The sequence below is a fragment of the Sapajus apella genome, unplaced genomic scaffold, assembly GCF_009761245.1.
Source record: "Sapajus apella isolate SASKATOON/1434 unplaced genomic scaffold, GSC_monkey_1.0 scaffold54, whole genome shotgun sequence".
In the NCBI taxonomy this organism is placed as follows: domain Eukaryota; kingdom Metazoa; phylum Chordata; class Mammalia; order Primates; family Cebidae; genus Sapajus; species Sapajus apella.
Genome location: NW_022436994.1, coordinates 928,902 through 950,422, shown reverse-complemented (window position 1 = coordinate 950,422; position 21,521 = coordinate 928,902).

The following is a 21,521-nucleotide window of genomic DNA, read 5'->3' as shown; positions in this document are numbered from 1 at the left end:
TCTGATCACATAGCTTCCAATTTCACTTAAGTATAGGCTTTCAGTCAAACTTCTCAATGACGTTTGTAGCCACATCTAAAACTGGACTCATGACCACACAGCAGCCCCCCAGGTTCCTCACACTCCACTCACCCTCAGCTCCTCTGTCCCCATCACCAACTCTAGGTGCTCCCTTGATGTCCATACAGGGATGGGTGTGATTCACTTTCTAATGATAAGTGTGGGAACCTTTCTGCATCCCGCGCTCTCACTCACCACCGCTCTCTGGATCCAGCCACCAACCCAGCAACCTACAATTCCTTAGGATCTTTCCTTCCTACACATCGTATTCCAGCTGGAACCACTGTAAGCTCATGCCTGGTCTCCCTAAGCTCAGAAGGCATTCAGCTCCCAGCTGGGAGGAGTGGGACCCCATCACCAAGTCTCCTTAAGCCTCTTCATTGAGATGAGATTTTATATGGCTCTAAATTCATTATATTTAAATTACAGAGAATGTATCAGGATGAAATACAATTTATGCTAATAAATATTTCTTCTATATAAAAAATGTAAAGAATTTGGGAATTAAAAACCATGAATCCTGGCCAACATGGTGAAACCCCGTCTCTACTAAAAAAATACAAAAATTAGCTGGGCGTGGTGGCATGCGCCTGTAGTCCCAGCTACTCGGGAGGCTGAGGCAGGAGAATTGCTTGGACCCAGGAGGCGGAGGTTGCAGTGAGCCAAGATCGCGCCACTGCATTCCTGCCTGGTGCCTGGCGACAGAGCGAGACTCTGTCTCAAAAAAAAAAAAAAAAAAAAAAAAATGGAAGTGAAAGATATGAATCCTGACCTCTGGAAGGAGGAGTGGGTGAGAAACCAAGGTAACAGTAACCCGGGACCGGATTTTACCTCCTCCATTTGTTTGACTGCAGCAAGTTACTTTAGTTTTGGTTTCTTTGTAAAATGAAGACGAACCCTTCAGTCAAAGGTACATTTTGACAGTTAAATGATAATATGCATATAAAGCTTACATCCCCCAAACTTGCACATGGTTGATTATCATGAAATCATAATTACTGTTACTTAGAAGCACAAGACTTTTATACTGTAAAGTAAAATATCAGTAATACTTTAAAATAACAGTTTAAGGAAACAGTAATAGAAACTCCATGAAGAATCCACCCCGTCTGCCAAGGAACAGTGCTGACAGCCATTCCTCAAGGAACCCAGATTGTCTGGAGCGGAAAGAAATTACAGACAGGAAACCCCTACCTAGACACAGCAGCACCAAATGTTCTCTGACTCCTCAGCTCCTGAGAAAGAAGATTTTGCTGCACAAAGCAAAAAAGGAAAAAAGTGAGAAAAGTTTATAGACTTTTATGATCTTTCAGTAAGGTTAGCCTAAGACTCACCTCTCACCTATGCCGAGGGACTTCCAGGTTTGAAAGCATTTCCACCACTACTGACGATCTAAGAGAGATACTGGGGAAAATATAGCTGCATAATCCTTCCCTGAAGGTGCCACTCCCTGACCTCCAGGCTCTCCTGGGTGTGGACTAGTTGGGGGAGATGATTAGAAACTACCATTTGTGTCTATTGCACGCAACGATAAGAGATAAACTTGGCTGGGACTATTAGAGGTCATTTATTTAGTTCAACATTTCATGTACCAAAAAGAAAACCCAAGTCCAGTGTGGCTGAGTTGGAAAAGTCACCAAGCTACTGGAAGCAGAGCCAGGCCTAGAGTTCCGAGTCCAAAACTTCTTTTCTCCCCCACCACAGCTGCTGCTTTACAGTACTGGGGTTTTGGAATTTTACTCATTCAAATGCAAATGTTTTGTGTGCTTCTTTAATGGGACATTTTTTGTCTGACTTTACTAAGTAGGGTTTGCTGTGCTGAATGAATGAGTGGATTGGAGGCGTTGAAATCGTCAACCACTTTTAAAGCATCGTTATTTTTCCTTTGTTTCTCTTTATGATGTGACACACTACTTCTTTTTTCCTCCCAGCTTGAATTGGAGACAGCAGCACAGATAACTTCACTTTCTCCTTCTCGTGGGTGATGCAAGCAGTGGGGATGAGATTAACGAAATCAATGGCTCATGGGAAAGCCTTCCCATTTTCAGTCTCACCCCTACTTCAGAATATGGTCCAGTGAATCCATTGCTATGAAACAGTGCCGCAGCTGGGCTCAGTGAGGGTCTGGGTGGTCTCACAAAAGCTAGCGATAGCTGTAACTTTGAGAAGCCAGAGGTGTTGCAAGCCGTCCAATTTCATACCACTGGGATAAATCATGATTAACATGTGACTCATACAGTCTGCCGTTGACCCGCTCGTCCATTAGTTATTGAAGTCATGCTATATTCCAGGTACTGCGTTAGGTTCAGGGGATTCGGCTTGCTTGCTCCATAGTCCACATGGACAAATCAGTGAGTGATGATGATGGGATGTGGTGGACGCTGGGATGGGGAAAGATGAAGTGAGAATAGTCGCACACCAGAGTGGCGTCTAACCCGTCTTCCGAGGTCAGGGAAGGCTTTTTGGAAGAGATGATATTTAAGCAGAAACCGGAAGAATAAAATAGGTGGCACAGGTGAAAAGGTGGAATAGAGGATGCTCCTGTATATCAAAGGCTCAGAGGCATCGGAGAACCCACAGAATGCAGGAAAGTGTACAGTGTGCCGAGAGCACAGGTACAGGCACAGGATCGGGAGGAGGGGGTGTGCATGGAGGGGGCGGAAACCCATCCAAGGGCCCCAGGGCCCTACACAGCCTCTCCTTGTTTGCCACCGGACTTTGCGTGTGACCATGGCACCGCCAGGGACGCCATGTGCACCTCGATCCCCATGCACTAGCCTCATGGCCTTTGGGGGTTGTGGTGTGCGGAATGGAGATAACATGGGTGGTACGTGTGAGGTCAGAGAACGGGGTACACATGTGACCACTCAGAAAGGGGCTCTTGGGTGGTGGAGGGAGTGCAGTTCTCTGCAGCATCTTTGGGCAAGGACAAGATGGCAACAGAGGAATAGCTGCAACTAATAGCAAAACAAAGATTTCAACTAGCAATAGCTTAAACAAGGTAGAAGTTTCTTTTCCTTGTGTGTGAAGGCAGCCTGCATACAGGCAGCCTGGGCCCTTTGTGGCAGCCACACACTGTCCTCTGAAAGGGTGACTCACCTCCCAGATTTCTAAAGCCTCGTTGTCTGCACGTGGCTTCTACCCCGGGGCTGCATAGACTTCAGCCACCCCATGTGCATTCTAGCATGGAGCTGGGCTGGACAGGTAGCAGCCCTTTCCTTAGGGCTAATGCATTTCCTGTTTCTCTCCAGGTCAGTCAGGATCTTTGATTTCGGAGCACAAGGCTTCTGCGGGCTACTGGCTGGGTCCCAGCCTCCCTCCACGGCTCTGTCGTGGATGGGAATTTCCACCACCGCCTCCATTAGGTAACTACAGTGCCTAGCAATCACTTGCTATTGTTTCTACTGCTGCTCTTTGTCTTTTAAAAAAGTATTCTTTATTTTTAACATTTTATTTTTAAATCATTTTAGACAACAAAAAGTTACAAAAATAGTGCAAAAAATATACCCTTTATATACCTTCCCAAAATGTCACTATCCTGAATAATTACAGTGTAATCATCAAAGCAAGGAACTCAAATTGACAGAATACCATAAGTACATCCATACACCTTATTCAGATTGCCCCACTGATGTCCTTTTTCCCAGTTCAGGGTCCAGGTCAGGACCATGGTGGCATTTAGTTGTCATGTCTCAGTCTCTCCCACCATGACTGTTGTGCCTCCTAAATGTGTCATATCAGAATGTGTATGATCTCCTCTGTTTCTCGAGTCTAGTAACTTTGGTGTGTTGGTTAAGGTAGTATATGGCAGGTTTCTCCACCAGAACATTTACCATTTTTCCTTGGCAATTATTAAGTGTCTTATAGAGAGCTACATTGAAACTAAGCAAATGTCCTGTTTCTCGCGATAGTCCCCCCACCCCGCCCCCATTGGTTTTAACACCTTTTAATGACCTTTGCCTGCAACAGATGCTACTCTGGTTTGTCAAATGGTGATTTTCGTTTTGGTCTTTTGAAGTGTCATCATGGGCACACAATCTACAGCTGGGTTCGAGAATGTCCGGGAGTTAACTTGTCAGCCCGCTATCCCATGTGGTTGGTCCCTGGTCCTTCAAGGCCAGCTGTGCTGACACGGACCCCTCCAAGCCTTCCCTGAGAAAGCCAGGCCCAGCCAGGCCATAGCGCTGTTCCAGGCTCCACTTTCCTCTTATTCTCCACCTGCTGCTTCTGCTCTTCCTTCTCTCCTGGATCCAGACTCTGGGGGTTATTCCTGGAGTGCATCTGGATCTGAGGTTGGGCTTTGCATCTTTCTGGTTCAGCACCCCATTGTCTCTCCTCTTGGGTTTGTTAAACCTGACCTCCACCTTCCTCCTCCCGTAACACGGTTCTCTGGAGTGTATCACAGCCTTCATCCTGCAGGTCGTTCTCGGAGGTCCAGCTCTTCAAATCTCTGTGCGTTTGTGGAGGTGTTCTCTAACATTTTTTTTTTTAAGACGGGGTTTCACCATGTTGGTCAGGCTGGTCTTGAACTCCTGACCTCAGGTGATCCGCCTGCCTTGGCCTCCACAATTCTATAACACTTTTTCTTTGGAAGGCTAAGAGCCAATGCTGAACAAATTCTTCGTGTACTTGGGAATTTTTGTTCAGAGTCAAATTGAATAAGGGATCAATTTGTCATTAAAAAATAAACGATTCTCACCCCTGGGGCAAGTTCCACAGAGGAGCAGGTCAAAATCCCCTTGGAGAACTGCGCATGCTATTTTTATGCTCATCATAAGTATGCACAGGCCAGAAAGGCTGAGAAACTAAGAACAAAGTAGGCTACTTTCAATATCTAGATGTGAGTATAATTGAGAGACAGGATTGGGGTGAAGGAGTCAAGCGAGTCTCAGCAGCTCCAGCATAAAACAGGGGGAATGTGATAATAACAGAGACCTTTTCCTGAGTCCTTACTGCGCGCCAAGCACTCTTCAAACATAAACTCATTTAACCTCAACGCTAACCTAGGGCAGTAGGTACACTGGCTGTTCTCTTTTTAGAGCTGTTAGTTCAGAGCGACGAGGTAACCAAAGGGCACTCAGGCAGGTACTTGGGGAGTGGATACTGCAGCCCAAAGGGTCTGACTCCAGCACTCACAACCTGATCACCACCCTCCATGCCTGGCCAGGTGGCAGACCAGAAGGAGGTTTCTCCTGGTCTCAGGCTGCGAGCCTAGGTTCTACCATGTGGAGAAAGCCAGTGTCGGGCCTCCTCAGTCAGTATCACTGGACGAGAATTGATGCCAGCCCCCCGCCGTGATCCCCGCCGTGATCCCCGCCGTGATCCAGGCGGTCAGTGGTTTGCAAGGGTGCCTGCTGCGCCAGTGCCTGTCATGGAACATGCTTCCCATTGGGAACGTCCCTGTGGACACTGCTTGGCCACTATGGTGCCCTCTGGCTTCCCGGCCACAAGAGGAACAGACCATGGCCTCCTTGGTGATGGTGGGTCTTAGTTTGGCTATGGCATCACTGCTGACTTGCCCTCATCTCACCTAAGCAATAAGATCACATGTGGGATCCCAGTCCCTACCATACAGAAAGGGAAGCACGTGACGTGACTCGTGAACAGAGGGAGAAGGAATTGCGCTCAGCTGGCGAAGGCAAAGGAAGAACAAATAGAGGCTGCAGCCGCCAAGAAGAATAGAAGAGGAAGGACCAAGGATGGTAACTGGTTAATAAGCACTGAGATGGCCTTGTGTCTTGTTAAAATATTGAGATGTTTCCAACTGCTTGGTAAATGGCCACCACTCCAAACCCACTCCCTTCCCAGTGCCCTGTCACCCTGTCACTTTTCCCCTTCCAGCAACTACAGGGTTAATGTATGTTTAATTTAGAATGGTTAGGTCCTAACCACTTGAATGTTTTAAGTATTGCCCCAGAAGAGAACTAATACTGAACATGTGGCAAAAGTACAGACCTTCTCTACGTTTCAGTGCCTTTCTCCCGAGCGTGATGTCCATGGCACACAATCCCTCTCCTGTGGAAATGCTCTTCCCCTTGGCAGCTTTTAGCCTGCAACGTGGATGCTGAAGACGCTGCCTTCACTCCCCTTCCTTGGAAAAAGCCCAGCAGAGAGGACTTCCAGCCAACCCCCCCTTAGCCATTCAGCATGGCCTTGCTGCCCAGAAGTTCACCCTCTTGGCATGAGAGGCACTGGAGGGCTAGGCCGTGGGCTACACCATCCCAGCACGCACCCGAGGTGGAAGGAGGACCCTCATGCACTCTGCAGCCCTGCTGGACTTCTGTGAAATTCATGGCTCGGGTAGCAAAGAAACCCAGTTCAGCCACCAAACTATTATAAAAGGCGGTTACAGTCAAGGTATAAGATGTGATAATTTGTTACACATACTCATTGTGTAATAATTTTCACATTAACGCTTCCATTGCCCCCAGCAGCTATTGTGTGTGTCTGTGTGTGTGTGGGGGGGCGTTTAGGACATGAACAGTCTATCAGATTGAAAACCAAGAACAACACTTCTCCAGCGTTCCTTCCTGCAGTCCCCTTTCCTTTACTTCAGAGCTGTTCTCCTCTAGCAAAGCCCAGCACCTGCCTTTCAGCGCACTCCTGCCCCCTCACTTGGATGCTGTATTTTGTAGACAAACAGCTCATGCGCCCTTCCCACCATGCTTCCCTCCTCTCTGGCCTCGTTTCTTCTCGTGTCTCCCTTTTTTGATGATTAATCATCAGAAAAGATCCATCAGTCGTGGGGTGGAGGAAGTGGATGAAAATGAAGAAATCTCTCTCTCCCCCCATCTCTCTCTCTCCCCCCTCCCTCTCTCCCTGTCTCTCCCTCCCTCCTTCTCTCTCTCTCTCTCTCTCTTTCTTGCACACACGTGCACACGCACACACTCACATAAAAGCTTGTTCTGTTGGGTGCTGGAGCAAACGATATACCTGTGGAACCTGTCCTTGTGGGTACCACCCTGTGACATCATTTTGTTCTGGGAAGATTCAAGAAGTGAAAAATCAACTTTGAAAGATCTGTTATTATGCATTTCAGAAGCGTGGGGTTGATTGTTCTCAACTTTAATTCCTAGACAGTGAGGGTGACCTGGAGTTCCCAGGAGGGGCAGGCCCCACGGGAGGGCACACGGCTGCTGTAGTTCGGTCAGTCCTGTAAGGAACACAAATTAACTTCAGTGTTACTTAGAGAATTTGGCATTCCGGAAATAGTCTTTGAGCCTCAGACGAAGTCTACACGTTTTTGCACCTGTGCCTCAGCTGGGTGCCTTGCAGCCCTGGTTTCCGTGAGAGCTGGAACCGGCTCAGCTTTCTTTCCTGCCCATGCTTCTGCTTCATGCTCTCAGACTCTTCTTATAGAACAGTGTTTTAAACTGTCAAATAAAATTGTAGGAAAAAAGTCACCCATAACTCAAACTCACAAAGTAATTACTTTACATGTTAGTCTATTATTTTCATGTCTGTAACCATATGAATAATGATAGTCATAGCCTTAAATTTTCCTTTCAAATATTTCCGTATTATTACATAATATAATTTCATACTTTTAAATTACTATTTCAATAGCTAAATATCCCATTTAGCTACTATGTCCTAATTTTCTTAACCATTTCCTTATTGTTAGATACTTGATTATTATTTTGCAGTTACAGATCATGTTACAATCAATATTTCCATGGACTTTGCTTTTTTTCCTTTCCACTGTTTTCTTTTTGAGATGGAGCCTTGCTCTGTTGCCCAGGTTGGAGTGCAATGGTGCGATCTTGGCTTTCTGCAAACTTTGCCTCCCAGGTTCAAGCAATTCTCATGCCTCAGCCTCCCGAGTAGCTGGGATTACAGGTATGTGCCACCACATCCAGCGAATTTTTGTATCTTTAGTAGAGATAGGGTTTCACCATGTTGGCCAGGCTGGTCTCGAACTCCTGACCTCAGGTGATCCACCCGCCTCGACCTTCCAAAATGCTGGGATTACAGGCCTCTCCACAGTTTTCTTAGAATAAATCCTTGGAGTTAGAATGGTCCAGGTAATGTGAACATTTGTATAGCCTTTTAACTTTCCATGAGGGCTGTATTTGTTTATACGACTTGCCTCATTATATGTCTGCATTCAACTTGTATGTCTTACCCAATCTTCTTTTGTAATTTTTATATTATACTTCCTTTTACTTAGAACAATTGTATATTTTTATGTAATTGTATCTGTTATTTTTCTCTTCTTTCTTATGTTGCTTTAACTCTTAGAATGTTATCAGCACTTTAAAGTTCTGCCTTTTTGCAGACCCATCTCTAATTTCCTTAATAACTTGTTCTTTGATATATATGGAAACCTTTGAATACGGTTGTATGTTTATTTTTTCCACAAAACTATATCATTAACTCAATATCACTTATTATGTTTTGCTGTTTTTGACAGGTTATATCAATCCCATAATTACCTAGGCCAATTTCTGGGCTCTCTTTGCTTTTGTGTTCATATGTTTTTATAATTTTCCTCCATCTTTCTTTGCTTTAGACATGATGCTGTAGTATGTTTTGATATCAGGTACAGATGCTTATCCCTTGTTATGATTTTTTAAGAAGGATTCTTCTCTTCTGCCCTGACAATCTTCACTTCCATGCTATCTGAGTAGTCTGTGGTCTTGGCCACACCCTAAGCTAAGCCAGCACCGTGATCATCCCACCTCTGAAATAACAAACGTAAATCACACTGAGCCACGCACTCTTTCCCTTCGCCTTCTCCGCTCTTCTATTCCGTCACCTGCACTTTGCACCATTCGGATCTACCCCTCTCAGCCTGGCTGAGCAAAATGATCAGTCATTATAGGATAATCCCAACAGCATTTCACATTTCACAACTTATTGTCCATCCACCAGAGCTACATCGAGCATTTCCAACTCTGGAGGCCCCTGTCTGTGAAGGCTCAGTGTCTCCCCTCAGCGGCCGGGTGCAGCCCCACAGACATCAAGGGACCCTGTCGAATTACGCTAGTTTCTCTGGCTGCACATGCAGGATTTGAGTCAGGGCAGCAGAAGATTGAAATTGGGAAATCAAAATATGCTGCATTCTCCAATCAACAACGTTCTCATGGTCAGTGTTAAAAATTCTGGAACAGATTTTAAGACATGTCAGTCTACAACTAGGAGACTAAAGAGTTACCCTTGAGGCCGGGCACGTTGGCTCACGTCTGTAATCCCAGCACTTTGGGAGGCTGAGGCGGGTGGATCCTGAGGTCAAGAGATCGAGGCCATCCTGGCCAACATGGTGAAACCCTGTCTCTACTAAAAATACAAAAATTAGCTGGATATGGTGGCGTGTGTCTGTAGTCCCAGCTACTCAGGAGGCTGAGGCAGGTGAATTGCTTGAACCCGGGAGGCGGAGGTTGCAGTGAGCCGAGATTGTGCCATTGCACTCCAGCCTGGTGCCTGGTGACAGTGAGACTCTGTCTCAAAAAAGAATTACCCTTGGAACATGGCATGGCATGTAAGATCAAATTCCCTTTTTTAACAGTAACATTCACTTAAATAGGAAATAGGAAACTACAGAAGGAAATGTGTGTGTGTGTGCGTGCGTGCGTGCTTGTGTGTGTAAGGGGAAACACAGGAACACAGGGACAGAGTTGAGAATTCCTGCCTCAAAAAACCCGATCTGCTGGAGTTTGTATACACTCTCTTTTCCAAGCCTGAAAAAAGTTCCTCACAGAAGTAATGACCCGGACTTACAGAAGAGAGCGCTAAAGCTCAGAAAGTCAAGTCAGCTCTCAAGGCCACTTCACCAGTAACTGGCGAAGCAGGATCTCACTCAGATCTGCGTTCTCCACCTGCTGCCACAGGCTTTGGTGATGCAGTGAATCAAACAGTACCGTCACTACATACCTCATTACGATGCCACGGCTGTCTGTCTCAGCTCCACCACAGAGGTTATTGGCCATTTTCCTCAATGACGCACAGAGCAATGCCTGCTTCCTACCAGTTACTTAACCAATAGTTGTTGAACAAATTGCTCCATTCACTTATATTCATGGCATACGGATGAATAAAGAGCATGCTCACCAAATATTTGGCTAACAAATACTCATGTACCTACGAAAGAACAGCCATGTGCCGGGCAACAGAATCAGGATCAGAAGCTCTTGTGGGGACAGCGAGCAATGTGACGGGAAAGGAGAGGAGTTAGGAAAAGTATTTTTGATTTTGTTTGGGTTTTTTTTTTTGGTTTTTGTCTATTTTTTTTTGAAATTAACACCTTGCATTGGTGTGGTACATTTGTTACAACCAACAAGCCAACAAGCCAACATTAGTACATTAGCTAACATCTGTAATTTAAATTAGGGTTTACCCTTCTGTTGTATAGTTGTATAATTTGTGTTATATAGTTTTGAGTTTTCACATGTGCTACTATCACTCATTCACCATCACAGCATCATAGAGAATATTTGTACTGTCTTCAAAATTCCCTGTGCTTAATCTATGTATGCTCCTTCCTGTACCTCTCAACACCTGAAAACCACTGATCTTTTTACTATTTTTATAAATTGTTTTAGAGTGCTATGCAGTAAGAATCATATAGTATGGAGTCTTTTCAGGCTGACTTGTTTTACCTAGTCAAATGCATTTAAGATTTCTCCATGTCTTTTTGTGGCTTGAGAGCTCTTTTATTTAAACCAGTGAATAATACTCTGCTGTCTGGGTGTACTGTAGTTTGCTTATTCACTCAACTATCAGAGGTCATTTTGGTTGCTCTCAATTCTTAACAGCTATGAATTGGGTTTCTAGCTAACAGAGAACACACGAGCATCACTCTCTGCTGCTACTGTTTCAGGAGCTCTGTAGATGTAAGCCTACCACACGCTACAGCAGGAGAGACATCTGCGCACAGTGGGCCTGCTCTTCTCTGCAGACTTCGGACTGGCTCTCTGATGCCTGTCATGATTATTTGTGGAGGAATATAATGTTAAATCCTGAGACCAAATATTCTTTGTTAGACTGGCACATTCAGGAAAAAAAAAGCAACTAAGATAGTTGGAGGACTCAAAATTTTCTACTTTGAGGAAACACTGGAAAAGAGAGACTCAGAGACCCTGCCAGCCACCTGTAGCCATCTTAAAAGCAGTCACTTGTTCTGCAGGACCTTGGATGACAGATGTAGGAGGTATGAATAAAAGGAGACTTGCAGCCCCTCCAGGCTTTGAGAGGACACTGAAGGTTCCCACGCACCTTGTTGCAGTCATTTTCCCATCTCCATCATCAAAGAGCAGGGGACAGTTGCCATCTGACCATCGAGTCTCAAGATATTGCAGCCCTGATAAGTTCTTACATATACCCACAGGAACTTGACTCAGAAACATGTCAATCAAGAACACTTCTGAGACAATCTTGAAACTGCATCCAGGAAGCCACACAGCACAATTCTACATCTCAGATGTCACCAGATGCCCTTGAAGGTGACTGAGTTGCTTTTGTAAAGTTGGAGTTCAGAACCCTTAAGTGAGCACACCAGCTCTCACACGGGGTGTGGTGGCACCTGGAGAGGGCAGGCATTGCTTTCTTCTGGTGCTCGTGAGTTTTCATGTTCAACACGTTTTGTGTTGTCTCCACTTCGGTTCACAATTCTCCCTGCAGTTCTCATCTGAAGCCACAGCCGTGGGTGGCCCCACAGTGCTTTTCACCGAGTGATGTGAGGACGCTGTAGGTCTTTTCCCCTTTGGAGCCGAGGCAACCCATGTGCCCCCTGTTTCAAGCAGTTCTCGCCGCACGGAGGGAGACCCTCTTCTGGGGACTTAGTGCCACACGGACGCCCGGCCAGCGCCCAGCACATACAGCAGCGCCAGGAAGAGCCCTGGCTCTTTTCGGGAACTAAGCTGCTTTGGGTCCTTAGTTTCATGCCTGAATCCCCATTCATTTTCTGAGTCCCAAGCTATCTGGTATTTTCCTTGACTGAAATTCTTAAAATCATCTTGGTTCAGTGCCTGCCACCCACCCTCTGCCTCTTGTGTCTCAGTATTTCTATAGAAATAGATGTCTGGGTGTTAAAATCCTACAGTCCTAGACGTCCGAGCCTCGTCCCTTGTTATCCATTGCCCAGTGCAATCTCCCTATGGCTCACGCTGGGCTCTGGACAAGGAGATGGTTTTCCACTGGCAAGAGCAGCGCTCCTGGGACACTCCTCTGCTGCATGGACTCTGCCTGGGCCCCTCACGTCAGAATCCTAAAAGCAATTTTGACTCAAACTTACATTTCTTTTGGCTTCAAGGAAGAACCATATAAACTTCAATTTGGCTACACAGGTCAAGAAAGTAAACGTCATTACAGGCCTTCATTTAAGATCTGACTTTACAGTTCACACATTTTCTGTCAGAGGAAAGTACATGGAAATAACTTGCCATGCTTATAGTGCAATCAGTTTAATTAGTTTGTACACACCAGTAAAATATCAAACATCGGCAGAGTCACGTCTTCTGACTGTGCCCCATTACCATGAATGCATTACAGTGTTACTGTCGAGTTTCATGTTAAAACACTATTTCATCATTTCACACTTCAAAACCCTTTATTTGTTCAGCCAGTCATGCCAAAACAATTGAGGAAGAGAGAAGCAGGCTACAAATACAAAGCCAAACCTTTGTGCTGAGATGAGATCGATGGCCATTTTAATCCTGCACCATTCCGTGTTTTCTTAAAATTTCCCTCTGTGGTAGATTAAGGAGCCTGAGGAAAAGTTACTTCGCGAAGAACTTGAAGAGACAGAGGGAATTCCAGAAATTGTCCTAATCAGAAACTGGTAATCCCAACAACACTTAAGCCGAGAGCCAAGTCAGGAATGCAATCCCATTCACGATTGCCAGAAAAAGAATAAAATACCCAGGAATACAGCTAACTCAGGAGGTGAAAGATCTCTATGATAGAATTTACAAAACACTTCTCAAATAAATCAGAGATGACACAAACAAATATGAAAACATTCTATGCTCATTGATAGGAAGAATCGATATCATTAAAATGGCCATCCTGCCCAAAGCAATTTACAGATTCAAGGCTATTTCTGTTAAATTACCAGATTCAATGCTATTTCTATTAAATTACCATTGACATTCTTCACAGAACTAGTAAAACCTATTTTTAAAATTCATATGGAACCAAAACAGAGCCCAAATAGCCAAGGAAATCTTAAGCAAAAAGAACAAAGCTGGAGGCACCACGCTACCCAACTTCAAGCTATACTACAGGGCTACAGTAACCAAAACAGCATGGTACTAGTACAAAAACAGACACATAGACCAATGGAAAAGAATAGAGAGCCCAGAAATAAGGCTGCACACCTACCACCATCTGATCTTCAACAAACCTCACAAAAACAAGCAATGGGAAAAGGACTCTGTATTCAATAAATGGTGCTGGAACAACTGGCTAGCTATATGCAGAAAACTGAAACTAGACCCCTTTTTTATACCATATACAAAAATCAATTCAAGATGGATTAAAGACTTAAAGGAAAAACCCGAAAGTTTAAAAACTCTGGAAGATAACCTAGGCAATACTATCCTGGACATAGGAACGGGCAAATATTTCATGATGAGGATGCCACAGCAATTGAAACAAAATCAAAAGTTGGTAAATGGGACCTATTTCATTGTTAAATTAAAGAGCTTTTGCACTGCCAAGGAAACTATCAGCAGAGTAAACAGACAACCTACAGAAAGGAAGAAAATTTTTTGCAAACTATGTATCCGACAAAGGTCTAATTTCCAGCATCATCTATAGAGAACTTAAACAAATTTACAGGAAAAAAACAACCCCACTAAAAAGCGGGCAAAGGACATGAACAGACACTTTTCAAAAGAAGACCTGTATGAGGCCAACAAACATGAAAAAAAGCTCAACATCATTGATCATTTGAGATCAAAACCACCATGAGATACCACTGAATACCAGTAAGAATGGCTATTACTAAAATGTCAAAAAAATAACCAATGCTGGCGAGGTTGTAGAGAAAAAGGAACGCTTATACACTGTTGGTGGAGTGTAAATTAGTTCCACCATTGTGGAAGACAGTGGGCAACTCCTCCTCAAAGACCAAAAAATAAAACTACCATTCAACCCAGTAATCCCATTACTGGGTATATACCCAAAGGAATAGAAATCATCCTAATATAAAGACACATGCGTGTGTATGTTCAGTGCAGCACTATTCACAATAGCAAGACACATATACACCAAGAAATACTATGCAGCTATAAAAAGGAGCAAGATCATGCTTTTTGCAGGAACAAGGATGGAGCTGGAGGCCATTACCCCTAGCAAAGTAACGCAGGAACAGAAAACCAAATACCAAATGTTCTGACTTATAAATGGGAGCTTAACAATGAGAACTCATGGACACATAGAGATGAACAACACGCACTGGGGCCTGTCTATCAGAGGGTGAAGGGTGCAGGAGGGAGAGGATCAGGAGAAACAACTAATGGGTACTAGGCTTAATATCTGGGTGAAGAAATAATCTATACAACAAACCCCCATGACACAAGTGTACCTGTATAACAAACCTACACAGGTACCGCTGAACTTAAAAACAAACAAAAAATAAGACAAAGGTAAGCACGTGCAAAAAACAAACAGAAAAAGAAACTGGCCAGCTTTACGAGTGGAGGAAATGGGGGGATAGGAGAGTCATCAAATCCCTTCCATTTAATACATATTATTTGGTCTTAATTCCGGAAACCATGCTAAAGACTGGGCTCGGAGGTGAGCGGGAGCCCAGCACACGTGAATCCCCCACAGTGTGGGTAAGCACCGCCGCAGTAGCCAAGTGGGCAGAGGAGACAGCTGTCCATTTGCTTGGAAGGGCCAGGGTGGATGTCATGGGGAGACACGCAGAGGGAGTCTTCTATTTAATGAGTCCCAGAAGTAAGGGGAATAGGTACTCTCAATGTAATGAAAGATACAGAGATTTAAGAGGTTATGGCTGGGTGCGGTGGCTCGTGCCTTTAATCTTAGCACTTTGGGAGGCCAGGTGGGTGGATCACCTGACGTCAGGAGTTCAAGACCAGCCTGACCATCATGGTGAAACCCCATCTTAAAAAAATAAAGAAAGAAAGAAATAAAAGAAAAATAAAAAAAGAGGTTACATTGTTTGGGGGCCGTCAAATAGAGCACAGTGCTGTTCACAGAATTCCCAAGGGGGACAGCTTTAGAGTCGGCACCTCTTTGAGACTGATCCTTTCTCCGGCAAATGTGCACACACAAAGACGATACGATGCTGTGAACAGTTTTTGGGTTTCACGGATGTCGAAGAGATCCTGTTGGCAGCCCCTAAGTTTGTATTTGCAGGCCGCCCACTGGGCAATCCTGTTGACACAATGTCCCTGCTTTCCAAGAACCAGGGTTGGTGCTTTGCAAATTAAGATGTTTATGATGCGAGGGCTGGTCACAACTTTGGAACCATTCGATAGCTACTTTCATAAAAATCCAATTAAAAATGGATTATGATCACTTTAATACGAGAGGAGCCTTAAGAATGGATGAGTTTGGCCTGTTCTCCTCCTAGGCAGACATGTTTTGTCAAGCCATCACAGATGGATGTGCAATTTCTTCCCAAGAACACTTGAAGCCAGGAAGGCCATGCTGCAATGATTTCCTCCAAGGGCTTTTACTGAATGAAATATTTTCTATTGTATTTGAAGCCTCTTGTTCTTCCTTGATTCTTTATAAACACTGAGAAAACTGATGAAGATTTCCAGAAAAAAAATATTATTTTCCCCTTATCAATTGACTCTGATGTGTATTTTGCGGATGGAAACCAGAGTGACAACAATAATAGGAATTTTGTCAATATGGGTCAATCAAGTTCTCCAACAGCAGTGCCCCAGCTGCTGAGTGGACGGCTAGCCCTGGTCTGCATTTCTTTCCTCTTTTGCAATGTTTGTCATGCCATCTCCACCTTGCGCTGATATTTTTAAGATTTTGACTGTATCGTGCATTTCCTTATACATGCCCTTTAAAAATGATGCAGGATAATTTCTAGAACTTAATTTTTCACAGTCAGAAAAGCATTGATGTATATTTTTAAAAGCAGCAGTAAGCCTAATTCTTGATGTTTCTTTTAAACATGTTAATAGCTAACCAAGCATGATGGCTTACGCTTGAGCCCAGCACTTTGGGAGGCTGAGGTGGGCAGATCACCTGAGGCCAGCAGTTCAAGACCAGACTGACCAACATGGTGAAACTCCATCTCTACTAAAAATACAAAAGTTAGGCAGGCATGGTGGTGGGTGCCTGTAATCCCAGCTACCCAGGAGGCTGAGGCAGGAGAATTGCTTGAACCCGAGAGACAGAGGTTGCAGTGAGCTGAGATCACACCACTGCACTCCAGCCTAGGCGACAGAGCGAGACTCCATCTCAAAAAAAAAGGTAAATAGTTTAATTCTATAATCAATGAGTCCACAAATGTTTGCAGACATTCTGCTATACACAAGGCAGGATGTTCTTAAAATAATAAAATATTAAATGCAGCATAAAAATTCTCTCTTTAGATTACTGTTTGAGCAATCTGGGTATTACATGATTAAACAGTAATTTCCTGAGCTACTTCTGCATGGTTCTTTAATAGAGAAGAGAGGTTACTTACTGGTGTAACCTGAGACTCACCAGGACACAGAGAAAGCAGAGGGTCTGTTTTCAGCCTCGTCTCTGAGCAGAACATCAGTTTCTCATCAGTATCGGATTAAGCAAGTTGTGGTGCCACCCCCGAGCCACCAAGCCGTTCGCGGGCAATAGTCCATCATCATGGAAAGCTGGCAAGATGGTTGTGTAATGCGATCACCCAAGGCTTTCAGGACATTCTGATGTTGAAAAAAATACTTCGTTAGACCATTGCAGTGACCGTGCTTGAGAGATACCTGGTCACTAATCTGTCTGCAGCGAAGCAGGGCTGCTCCCAGAGGCTCCTGTCTTAGAGAAGATAAGAACAGCTGACAGGGACCACCTTTCTCCCTTCTCTCCCAGGCAGCACCCAGCCTTCTCCTCTAGAAAAGCACTGGACTAAGACAAAGAATCCCCATTTCAAGGGATGCCTAATGATCACTCCGCCCTGTATTAGACCTGGGTGAGCACTGATTTTAAGGTTTTTTCTTTGGTAATGACATCCAGTTCAGGTGACCCCCAGTTTCCAGGGAAGGCAGGGCCAGGCATGCATGTCCCTGCTGAGATCTGTCTCAACAAGGACGTGTTGGACCAGAGGATATTCTCTTGCACACATGCATCAGGAAAGGGGCTGTATTTGAATGGACAGAAGTCGAATTACATTTTCTCGTGGAAGCAGCGTTGTGATATCAGGACCTGGACTTGGCCCGTGCTATCACATAAAGTAGCTCTAGTAGACACTTATTTAATCTTTTCATTTACTGTAGGCGCTAGGCTGTATCTCAAGTACTTTTCATAAACAAGTTATTAAGGACAAATGCCAAAACACTGTTCTTTTGTTTTGTTTTTTCCAGAATTATGCAAACCAGAGTGGCATTCCAAAAGCTCTATTTTTCCCAGGTTTTCACAGCTGATTGTTTTTTTTTAAAGCTGCAGTTCTAGCTCCGTGTTCAGCGGAGGCAGATGCCCAAGTGCTGCCATTGCTGCATGGCGTCCTGAGCACCAAGGATGTGGATGGAGCTCACCATCACGTAGGAACACGTATTTCCAACTTCCTTTCTGCTCACTTGCTTGCCTCCATTTGGGTTTCGTGGAGGTTAAGAGATCCTGTTGGCAACCTCTAAGTTTGTATTTGCAGGCCACCTAAAAATCACAAAATTATGTGCTGGGACATCAGAAAAGACTCCAGCTGCCAGCTCCCGAATAATCAGACCACTTTCACAAGTGCAAATACGGGTTATTGTCACTGCAGTCTGTGTGTCTTTGCAATCTCAGAGACCTTCCAAGGCAGAGACCATTGTCTCTGTATGTTGCTATTCCCAGGCCTAACGCAGAGCCTGGCATCAAGCTGCTGTCCCACCAATTGATGTCTATAAAATGAATGCATGAGCTATTAACTCAGAGAAGATCTGGGTAGTTTGTCTCATCAAGGCCTATATGTCTTGACCAATGCTGGTCAGGGCAGCACAGGCCTCAGGGGAGAGCCAATCAAGAAAAGGCATGGCCAGCCCCAGGCAGGCATGTGTACCAACGTGGGGAGTAACCACTGAAATGTCAGTCAAGACGCAAGAAGGTACCCAGGCCCAAAGCTGCCCAGGATTAGCAGAGTAGCAAGGGACAGAATGATCAGGAGGACGGAGTATTGTGGGCACAGAAAGGCCGTGTGCAAGCGTTGCTAATTTTGACTGAATGCCTGCGGGCCGCCAGCAGAACGGAGGCGGCTGTGTGGTGTCCCCTGTCCCATCCGCGCTGAGGGGGGGAGGGTGTGTGAGCACACCGCACTACCCAGGCCGCGCCAGGGCGCTGGACACCACAGAGCTCTCGGACGTTTTAGCTTCTCATCGTTCAGCCTTCGTCTCTCCCAGGCCCAAATTCACTTTTAGAAAAACTGAACCATGGGACTGTGCTAACCGAAGAACAGCAAACGCCCACCGCGAGCACAGCCAGTGTGTGATGAGTGGCCAGCAGGTTAGGAGGAGGCAGATCTCGTCTGAGACTCGTTCACACCGGGCTGCCCGCGACTGGAACGTTTACACATACTGGCAAATACGCACGTTTTAAACCATCCTCCCTGTGGTGGATTTCCAGATGAGTGTGGGACACTGAGGGAACATTTCAGGGACAGAACTTCGCACGGCCCAAGCCTTTTCTCCCATGCAGGGGCAGATGCAAGGGTGGACGACTGGGGGTGAAGGTCTGCAAAGTCGTTCATTTATGTCCAGGAATCGGACATCTCCAGACTCTAGACTGTTTTCCCAGTCACCCTTTGCCCTCTGAACTTGGTTTACTCCCCTTCCTGGTGGCCACTCTTCTGAAGTTCACGCACATTTCAGTCTGAGAACTAACACGCAAGAGGAGCTCCTGACCTCAGGGAAACGTTTTCAAATTACTTTCAGGGGAGGAGCTAAGCCAATTAGACGGTTATGTGTTGTGTAACCACACTCATAAAACATGAAATGGCTTGAATTAGGTTAGCATGGGACAAATGGCTGGAAGACTTTTCAACATTCCTAATTTGGTTCTACGGGGTGGAACACATTAATGATTTCTTCAGAAATATTTTTGGTGAGCAAGATAGAATGGAATTGCTGTTCATGTATCAGGCTTGTATTAGCGTTTGGGAGATAACCCCAGATAAAAGGAAAATTATCATGGGATAAAAGTAATGAAATAAGTATTAATAAGTTCTTAACCATGGAAGAGCTAAGGACAGTTTTCATAAGTGGGAGACACCAACGTCAGATGAGGAGGAAGAGGAGGGAAATAGCTTTGATAAACACAGCCAATTAGAAAGTACTGCGGTTCTAAGTGACAGCACACTCTGTCTGGTCTGGCCTGGCCTGGAGACCCTCTGCACCCCAGCCGAACCCACCTGCCCCCCTCACTCCCCATTATCCTGCCTCTCCTCACACAGCCCAGGGGAATCCAGCAGTGTCTGTGCTCAGGTCAGCCTTCTCTCTTCCAACCTTAGTGGCTGATGGCCAGCGTGGGAGAAGGATCACGACGCAGCGTGGCAGGATTGCGCCACTGAAGATGCACGTTCTCAGCATTCAGCTGGCCTCATGGTTTCACTTCATTCTTCTAATTGTCTTTTGGGAGAATTTTCTTTTTTTCTTTTTTGAATTTGTTTTAAAATTAAGAATCGTATCTATTTAAGACTTGTCTTTTTCACCTCAAGATACCCCTCACGTGTGCTAGCAGGCCACTCTGTATCCTACTTCTTCAAGAAAGTTGAGGGCTGCAGGCCCAGTCACCCCCAAATGCCTGTCCCCAAATGTTAGAGGTATCTCTAGCGTTTCCATAGCTTCCTTTCTTTTTCTTGGCTCAGACCTTAAATTCTTGGCTCCCGGCTTATCTGCTCCACATACTCCCCTTAATTCATGTCACGAGCACTCTTTGGATTCTTTGCCTGTTTCTCTGACTCTCCAGTCCTGCTCTCCAGTTCTGCCCTTCCTCAGGCCGCAGAGACAAGAACCTCATTGCCTCCGGGGAATCATCACTGTTCCTCTGGTGTCTCCAATGACATCATCATTTACCTCTTTAGTCCCTGCCTTTGCTGTACTTCGCTGTGGCTGGTGGGGGATGTCACCAGTTATCAAAACTCAGAAGTTCTGTCTTTTCCATCACCTTCTCTATCCCTGGAAGTCTTGCCAATTTCCGTTCATGAGTATTTCTCCATTCTGCTCACTCTTCCTCTTCTTCTGCTGCTCCGGTCCGATCCCTCGCTCTCACCTAGGCAACTCAGTAGCCTCCAAAAGCATCTTGTCCCTCTTAAATCTGTCCTCCACCCTGGGGTCTGGGCCCTCGCCTTTAAAGGGAAATTTGTCTGGCTTCGTCGCTTTTAGTGCCTTGCCATTGCCCACATAAGAAATCCGTGAATGCTACCAGCACACACAGAGCCCTCCCTCTCAGACTGCCATTGCCAGCTGTGCCTTGCACGTCATGATCCAGAAACAGAATGGCCTGTGGTCTCCACACTCACTGTGCCGTTTCTAACCACCTTTCAATTTTATATCCTCCCTCTCTGGCCAACTCGTATTTTGACAACAAAAATATCATTCTCCCCAGGACACCCTTCCCAATTCTCCAGACCCAATTCTCCATTCCCCTCTGCATTTCCAGGATGCTTTTTGTTAACTAACTGTTAAGAGTTCCTTTTATTATGTTCTGCCTGAATGAATTAGACTTGTTATACAGTTGATTTCTCCACTTCTGGTGACTAGCCAGCTCTGCACATCAGTAAGCTAGCCTTCCGATGTGAGGACGTCATGGGCATTCAGTAACTCCGCATTTCATGTGATTAGGTGCGTTACTCACATGAAATCTCACTGACCTGGATGGTAACAACCTTTCCAGGTGTCTTCCTCAGCAGTCCCTCGGGTCCCTCCAGAGTGGTGAATTTGTCTCATTCATTTACATACTCCAGTATCTGACAGCGTAACTGTTTCAAACAGTTGCTCCATAATAATTTGTTGAATTAATGAAATACTCTTCCTCCCCCATTTCAAGGTAATACCCTTCTGTCTTTATGACAAGGATTGCTAATTTCAAGCTTTTAGCCTGGTTGTTTGGTAGTCAAGGAATATAAAACTGTTTCCCAATGGAACGAAAATGGTAATATCCACAAACCATGTTCTTCCATCCACCTCCTGAATATAAATAAGCCTAACATCATTAAAAGGGATGTCATGACTCGAGAGGCCTCCACCTGAAACTGGGACTTGACTTTGGTTTTATTGGCTCTGCTAGGCTGCGGGCTGAATAGAAATACATGCCTAATCCTTTGAATCCACTTATTATTTCTTCACAAATGCAATTTGTAGTGG